Here is a 10000-nt window from a genome sequence, read left to right on the forward strand (position 1 = left end):
ATATATATATATATATATATATATATATATATATATATATATATATATATATATATATATATATATATATATATATATAAGATATATAATATATATATATATATATATATATATATATATATATATATATGTATACATTTATTAGAAACATCTAGAAATAAAAATAAAACTACTTTACTTCCAACTATTTTGGCCTCGGTCGAGTGACCTCATTTGTTTTCCCAAATTTGTAAGAAAAAAAGACAGGACTCAGTGCTATTTAAAACGATACTTGTAGGTTATTTCCGCCATTGTTATGTTCCTGAAGATTATGTGTGCATTGATAATAATAATAATAAAATGTTATATCTTCCCCAATCAGTGCAGTACGTTGATAAGATGAGATGCTCACGCGCGCACAGAGAGAGAGAGAGAGAGAGAGAGAGAGAGAGAGAGAGAGAGAGAGAGAGAGAGAGGGGGCGGGGGATGGCGAAGGAAACTGAATAGATAACATTAGAAAAAGTGATAACAGTTATGAATAAATATGAAACTTAAATCTGGCAGTAATATAATCAAATTTAACTAACCCACGCAAATACACTCACGATTCAACGCTTAATCTTACACCGACGCAAAAGAATAAAAAAATAAATAAGTAACTACAGAACCCGGGAGAAAGCACGAGGTAAAATATTAAGTAACGTAATCACCATGAACTGAACAGCGAACAAAGCAAATACACTACAGACAATCTCTATCTGGCTGTTTATCTATATACAAGCAGATTAGACCTGCCGTCCTTGACTGTGATCAAGCGCATTCAGACTCCACTCCTCTACTGACATACTCTCTCTCTCCCTCTCTCTCTCTCTCTCTCTCTCTCTCTCTCTCTCTCTCTCTCATTTTCGAAGAATGAACACGACACAGTGGCGAAACTAAAGACTATGCCTTTCACAGAGTTAAGAAGCTTTATAAAAAAGCAAAGAAAATTAAAGACAATGCCTTTCACAGAGTTAAGATGCTTTATAAAAAAAAAGCGAAGAAAACTAAAGACAATGCCTTTCACAGAGCTAAGAAGCTTTATAATAAAGCGAAGAAAACTAAAGACAATGCCTTTCACAGAGTTAAGAAGCTTTATAAAAAAAACGAAGAAAACTAAAAACAATGCCTTTCACAGAGTTAAGAAGCTTTATAAAAAAGCGAAGAAAACTAAAGACAATGCCTTTCACAGAGTTAAGAAGCTTTATAAAAAAAAGCGAAGAAAACTAAAGACAATGCCTTTCACAGAGTTAAGAAGCTTTACAAAAAAGCAAAGAAAACTAAAGACAATGCCTTTCACAGAGTTAAGAAGCTTTATAAAAAAGCGAAGAAAACTAAAGACAATGCCTTTCACAGAGTTAAGAAGCTTTACAAAAAAGCAAAGAAAACTAAAAACAATGCCTTTCACAGTGTTAAGAAGCTTTATAAAAAAAACCGAAGAAAACTAAAGACAATGCCTTTGACAGAGTTAAGAAGCTTTGTTAAAAGAGCGAAGAAAAGAGCAGGTAGAAGGAATCACAACGGAGTAGCCACATCAATGGAGGATGTCCTCACTTGTCCAAGGAAGGGTTCCTATGCGCACATTTGGGAAGCACGTTTGAGGCCGTGTGACCTTCTGCTTTTAGAGAGGCATAATTATATTTATCGCTGCTTCTTATTGCTGGCTTTGGTCTGCCTATTTATGGGAAATAAACTTGTGCAAAGGTTATTTTGCTCATATATTCCAATGGACTTCGCCTACATTTTTTTTTTTTTTTACTTATTTGGCAATGGTTGAGGTAAGCACGTGGAAGACATGTGATTTGTTACTCCGCACCTGAAATCTGTATTTAGTTGTTTCTTGATCTAGCTCAAAACTCCATCGCCTAAAAGTTATGTTATTTAATTTGAAGCGATTCATCTACATCTCATTATGATTTGGGTATATAGGTATTTTTGTAGTCTTGTAATCTATTTTAATGTAATTTGGCCATAGATAGAGAAGCCAGAATTTTCAAAAATGGGTTAGAAAAGAGACCTCTAAACTGATAATGAAAATCTATGAAGTTGTGTTATTTATTTTAAAACTATTCATCTACATTTTATTATGATTTGGTTCGAGGTATTTTCGTAATATTATATTCTATTTAATCTATTGCGGCCATGAGATTAGAGAAACCAAAATTTTAAAAGAATGATTCTATGAAAAAATATCTCTAAATTAACAAAGTCAACCAGACAGAGAAGCAACCAAAAGACAGGCCTTAACCGAGATGACTGATTTCCAATACAAGCCATGCGCCAACACAGACAGCCTTCATTATTACGTTAGCACCGGGTACTTCCTCGTTGTGCGAGTTTATTCTCTGACGCACTTTCTTTCTTTCTTTCTTTCTTTCTTTCTTTCTTTCCTCTGCTTCGATTTGTTTGTGCCTTTATCATCCCGGGCTTCTGTTTATCAAGACATGAGCGTCAGACCGAGTGTGTTCTAGAACAAGTAATATGCTGCCTAGGAACGAAGGAATATATATATATATACATATATATATATATATATATATATATATATATATATATATATATATATATATATATATATATATATATATATATATATATATATATATATATATATATATATATATATATATATATATATATATATATATATATATATATATATATATATATATATATATATATATATTCCTTTAAAGTCGCTGGCGTCGGAAGGTGACAGCCTTGCAGTTTATCAGCAAGTCTTCAGGAAAGAGATTGCCTTTACTAACCCCATTTTCTTAAACCCAGCTGACAACATTTGGATGGACTGGTAGTCGTCGGACCAGTCGCAAACCACGTACCTAGCAAACGTAGACCGCGCGCTTTGGTACTCAGCCACTTTTCGAAATCTCCTATGCTGTTAGTACTAGTATTAGTAACCTATTTTTCTAGAAGAAAGGAATATTATTACTGGTATCTGTAGCCTATTTATCTAGTGACGCGTATATCTGTTTGATTTGAATGCAATTATTTCCACTCTGCTCTGCTATTTTCGTCACTTTAGAAATCCACCTTCATTGAAGTAATCTCCCTTTATGATATCTATCAGGAGTAAATGAATACGCTTTACATCTTAAATCCCCTATAAAATATTTACGATTATTTCCACTGAAAAAATCCCTGTGACGATGCTTTACTACGTGCTGAAAAGATAATGTAGATTAGTTCACATTTGACGACTTATCAAATAAAGAAATTCCTGGTAACATGCCTGAAAAAAAGTTTTAGTAAAATCCTTTTAATACCTGTTCATTATAATCCTTTTGAGTGACTGAATAAAATGATTGATGAGACGCGTCTATTTTACCAAGAGTAGTATCCACCTTACACAGAAAGGAGACTGAAGCCCTTCACAGACAGCACCACTATCGAGCACCTATACATAGGATAAGATTCGACTTCATTTCCTACGTAAAAAGTTGTGTTGAATCATTTCTCTACTCTTGAGTGATGTAATTAGCACAGTCTCATCCCAAGAGCTTGACCATTATAGGTATAAATTTGACGATCATGAAAAATACGACAGAGAATAAAATTTTATTCCTGTTTTTATTTAATTTTCAAATGACCGTGCTAGATGGTCTAAAGGAATAAATGAACTCACAACGGAACCGTTACATCATAGAGGATGTCCTACTACTGTCCAAGAAAGGGTTCCTTCGCGCACATGTAGGAACCACGTTGTGTCCATGTGACCTGGTGCTTTAAGAGACGCGTATTTTTTTTCATAGTTTGTTATTGCTGACTTTGTGCTTCATATTCATGTTAAATAAATTGTGAAAGGCTTATTCATTCTCACATTTTCTAATGGCGTTGCGTATATTTTTTATTTATTGATAATGGTTGGGGGAAGCACGTGGGAGACATACGATTTGGCAATCCTTATCTTGCGTCCCAATTGAGTTATTTTCTTGTTTTAGTTATTTTCTTTTTGCTGCATATCTTTGACGCCTTGATTTTTCACGAAATCTTTTCCACCTTAACGTTATCTACATTTTATTATATTTTGACAACTCCTGTTTCGTTTCCTGATATGTTAATTATTGTAGATTAGGTTGAGTCATGAGTAATATGCCTCTTTCATGCATTACTTTGCATTTTATCTTTATATTAAGAATGAAAGCGACTGAAGAACCCTAAGTATTATCTTAAATTTTGTCTTTCACTAAATTCCAGGTCAAAGAAGCTGTACCAGGTATCATTGTTCCTTAATATTTGAAAGATCTGTCCTCATTCATACCCTGTGCATTTTCTGTTGTCATTACTTCGGCTTTACTTAAATATGTTTTATCTCTCATCAGTCTAGATATGTGAAACATTCTGTTAAGCAGCTTTTTAGCCTTGTGGTGTTTTGTTGACTGAAAACGACACGTGCATATTCTGAGTCTGTCAAGTTTCTACTGTTACACCAGTCAAAACAGCCCCCTCTATTACCCTACATGTTTTTCAAAATTGCTGTAACCTGTAGTACCTCAGTGTTAACTACAAAAGTTACTTGGCAAGACCCCATCAATATTAACTCTCTCTCTCTCTCTCTCTCTCTCTCTCTCTCTCTCTCTCTCTCTCTCTCTCTCTCTCTGTGTGTGTGTGTGTGTGTGTGCTTGTGTGTACCTGTATGTCTGCCTTGTCTGTCTGTCTGTGTGAGTGTACGCGTGCGTCTGAGTTTGTGTGTGTGTGCGTTTCCCCTTGAGAGTAAATTTTTACATTTCAGTAAATTCTCTTCAGTACAGCTGTCAACATCCTCAGAAGAATCTACGAATTAACACATTTTTCTTGCATTCAGCATTCCACGACACCTGACGCCTCTTTACCAACGTCATACCTGCATGAGAAAAATCTCACAAGGCTTCCTCAAGCAGCCCATCGGGACTAGGAAGACCGTTAAGAAGTTCTGTTAGGAAAAACAAATACAGAAGTCTCCTTCGCTAAATCGTCTTCCTGCCGAACTATTGTTTCTGGTTTATCTATTTTAAGCGTTAAATACCATTCATACCACCGGTGCAATCTACTAAGCCAATGTGCCCTTGTTCACCTTCTTACTGTGTTAATAAACACGTTATTAAAGCTGTAGATATTCACAATCAGTCAGTTGGAGACTGTGTCAGCGGACAACCAGAAATCTGGATCTTCTTGCGTTTAAGTAACTAATATGACTGTGGGTGTGTATTTGATGTTGTTTGACAGAGGTAAATGAAATGGATTTAATAAACACAAGGGAAATTTCCTATATCAGTATTTAAGAAAACACAACACAACTATGAGTTTATACGAAGTGGTCAAACACCACACAAGTTTTACGTGTACACTGAGAATGAAAAAAGCTTTTTTATCATTTTCTTAAGTATTTGTTAATGAATCTCAAATATTCCCGTCAATTAAAGTGGCATTTTAGATGTTTTTTTTTTTTTTTCTGGGAAGAATAAACCTCAAGTGACTTTCACTCCTGGGAGAATATGAGACTTTTTTTTTATGAAGTCTGCCTCACCCGGAAAGAGCCCTTGATCCGGGCAGAAATGGCTGAAGTTCATCTTGGCAGTATCCTAACAGACAACAGTGCAATAGAAAAATAAAGTTTGAAAATTAAGACATCGAAATATTGATTTCGATATCTTTAACTGATTTCACATTAGAGCTCAGTGGCTGATCATTTCTAAAGAACATAGCGGGAATACGTCAAAAAATCGTTATGCTACTTACACGGATACAAGTGAGTTGTAACATTAATTCAAAAATAATTCGGGTAATTCATTTGAAATCCCAGAATTAGTCAACGATTCTGAACCTTTATAAAACGGTTTCGAAGTCTGTGGTGACATTTGTTGCCATAGGAATTAGGTATCTTTTCCTCCTCATCAATTGCAAAAGTAAAAGCCATTCGCAAAATTTACCAAGATGAAAAGCTTTTGACATTCAAGAACTCCTGATGGATAAAATATATCTATATATATATATATATATATATATATATATATATATATATATATATATATATATATATATATATATATATGTATATATACTGTATATATATGCTGTATATGAGTATGTGTGTGTGTGTGTGTGAGCGAGACCTAGTGTAGATCTCTTAACTGTACATCTCTGAAATGAAAATAGTAGAGAAAAAATAAACTATTATTGCAAATGTTGATACAAAAAAGTATGAATACAACGTTAGTAATCTCTGGAATGATATAATAGTAGAGAAAAATAATATATAATATATATGCAAATGTTATATATATATATAAGTATGAATACAATATATATATATATATATATATATATATTAGTAGTAATATATATATATATATATATATATATATATATATATATATATATATATATATATATATATATATATATATATATATATATATATATATATATATATATATATATATATATATATATATATATATATATATATATATATATATATATATATATATATATATATATATATATATATATATATATATATATATATATATATATATATATATATATATATATATATATATATATATATATATATATACATATATACATATATACATACATATAAAGCGAGAAAGACGAGCAATTCATAAACCTTTACGACACAAGAAGCGCAATTAAGGTCGATTTTGGTCCGTAGCAGAAGGAGAATTATTGGATATTCATAATGATGGCAATTTGGAGCTACAGCAGAAGAAGCGGACCTCAGTTGAAAATCAATATTGGTAGAAAGAAAGGAAGGCAGAAGCTCGCTAGTTCTTTGCAACGTTCGCCTTATTACCCAACTTCTGAATTGTCTTAACCGATACAAATATATTCTAAAATAAGTTGGAACAAGGGAGGAATACATATTATTTTATTAATTTTCAGTAGATGAAACCTATTCACTTGGAACAAGCACGCTGGGGCCATTTGATTTGAAATTCAAGCTTCCAAAAAATAAGTAAGTATATCTTAGTTTAACCACACTACTGAGCTGATTAACAGCTCTCCTAGGGCTGGCCCCAAGGATTAGATTTATTTTACGTGGCTAAGAGCCAACTGGTTACCTGGCAACGGGACCTACAGCTTATTGTGGAATCCGAATCACATTATGACGAGAAATGAATTTCTATCACCAGAAATAAATTCCTCTAATTCTTCACTGGTCGGTCGGAGAGTCGAACGCTGGGCCCACTTGCGTGCTAGCCGAGACCCCACACTGCAGCAGTAATTGATCATGATACAGATCCAGTGATTTTTCATCGCCCTGGGGGAGACGCGAACCCGCGACATCTGAGTGGCATGCCACGACACTAACCACTGTACCAACGGACTAGTTGTATGCCTCTCTAACTCTCTTCCAGTGAAGGTTAAATTTTGTAGAGACATTCACGCTGGTATAATAAGAAAAGTAATAACAAATCTCTTTGAGCAGACCTCTTTCATCAGCCGTGCTGTGTTGCATTAAACGCGTATGAAATCTTTTTGACTAGCTTTGTGCTCTTCTATTCTACATTTGTGATTACAAATTCTTTTTCAAAGATGAGTAACCTTTTGCTTTGATAAATACCTAGGGCTATCCACAATTTTTTATTTTCTTATTTATTTATTTTTTATTTATTTATTTATTTTTTATTTTCAGTAGCTGAGGTCGAATTCTGCAACTAAGTTCGTATGTACCTATTTCTGTGTGAACAAGCAGTCTCCTAAAAATATCTTTGAGACTGAAATATAAGCATAGCTGTGTCTGGGATAGGAACAGATATATAACAGCATGACACATAATTTTATTTCATAAAACATCATCGTTATATAGCGATAACAGTAGACCATGTATTACCACCGAAAACTTGTGAATAGAAAGCAGACTCACGAATTCGATGAGTCACAGGAATTATGAATATGAATGTTTGCTCCAGTTCATGAATCTATAAGACTACCTAAGTGATCGTATAAATTCAGGATGGGATGCTTGTTATTGCAACATTGACAAGTACAGTAGAATTATTATTATCATAAACATGTCTCAAGCCAAGAAGGCAACTGGCAGTAGTTCAAATGCAATGGCTTTATTTTTACCTGCGTATTCATTAATTTACTGATTTATAATTTTTCTAATAAATGATCTCTTTTTTTTTGTATTACCTATTGTCTTCTGTAATTTCTTTTAGATGAACACCATATCCTTAGGAAACTTAAATTTCAAGTCAGTGACCCTGTAGGCTTGTTCCAACTGAATACTGTTTATCTGCATAATAATAATAATAATAATAATAATAATAATAATAATAATAATAATAATAATAATAATAATAATAATAATAATAATAATAATAATTTATCAGCAGGGTAAAAGGTGCCATTTGGCGTCCTGGCATCTTGAACATTTGGCGTCCTCAAGAAAGGGTGTTATTTGGCATCCTCAATTATTATTATTATTATTATTATTATTATTATTATTATTATTATTATTATTATTATTATTATTATTATTATTATTATTATTTATTTATTTCATTTTTATATTTTTGCTGAAAAAAATAACATGCATATATAAAAAAAATTATGTAGTAGGGTAAAAGGTGCCATTTTGCATCCTGAACATTTGTTAGTAGGGTAAAAGGTGCCATTTGGCGCCCTGGCATCCTGAACTTTTGGCGTCCTCTAGAAAGGGTGTCATTTGGCGTCATCGATTATTATTATTATTATTATTATTATTATTATTATTATTATTATTATTATTATTATTATTATTTACTTTATTTTTATATTTTGCTGAAGAAAATAACATGCATATATAAAAAAATTATGTAGTAGGGTAAAAGGTGCCAAGGCTCGAACTGATATGAGAGAGACCCACTGCGTGACTCATCAACGGCTGTATGACTGATAGGAGTTGAACCAATATAAACTATCTGTTATTAATCCCATTATCGATAAGAATCTGATTAGGAGGAGGAGACACCTGCTGAACTGATATGGCTGAACTGATATTATACATTATATATATATATATATATATATATATATATATATATATATATATATATATATATATATATATATAAATATATATATATATATATATATCTCTCTCTCTCTCCATATATATATATACATATATATATATATATATATATATATATATATATATATATATATATATATATATATATATATATATATTATATATATAAACCTGGACATATATTATTCTTCATATCTTTTTATATATATGTATATTATATATAATTGTATATATAAATAAATAAAGTACATATATTGTTTACACGCAAACACAGTATAAGATATAAGTATGTACATATATTTGTGTGTATATATATATCTAGATAGCTGATATGCATGTATGTTAATATGTATGTATGTATAAAACAGGTCAAACGTTTCATGACTTTATCTTTCGCAAATGTCTGGTGAAGTCGCCTGTTTATATTCAAATTCTTGGCACCTGTTATCAATTATTCAACTTATTAATGACAAGCCGTCATTATTGAAATTCGTGATGAAATTGAAATATGTTTCCATTAAATTTTCTCTCAGAAGAAAGATAAACTAGAAAATGAATCATTATATAAGCACACACACATACACATGAAAAGAAGTTGAGTGATTGAGGCATATAGTGTCGACCATCCGGGAACTTTCACAAGACTGGCTCCTTGCTTATGGAGCCTCATCTTCTAGCGGAGCTTCATTTATTTATACATACAATTATATATAATTATACATACATATAGTTAGAAAAAGATATGAAGAATTATTCCAAATCATTGCCATCTGCTGGAAGTCCCTGATATTCCCAGGAATTTCCAACAATTCCCGAAGACTGGACCAGCTCAGTGGAGACGAAAATGTCTCTGGAATCCAGATGCGTCACGTGTCCGATTACAAAACTTGGGATTAATCAGACACAGTTCATCCGTATGGAGCAGACTTTACTTCT

The sequence above is a fragment of the Macrobrachium rosenbergii genome, chromosome 2, assembly GCF_040412425.1.
Source record: "Macrobrachium rosenbergii isolate ZJJX-2024 chromosome 2, ASM4041242v1, whole genome shotgun sequence".
In the NCBI taxonomy this organism is placed as follows: Eukaryota; Metazoa; Arthropoda; class Malacostraca; order Decapoda; family Palaemonidae; genus Macrobrachium; species Macrobrachium rosenbergii.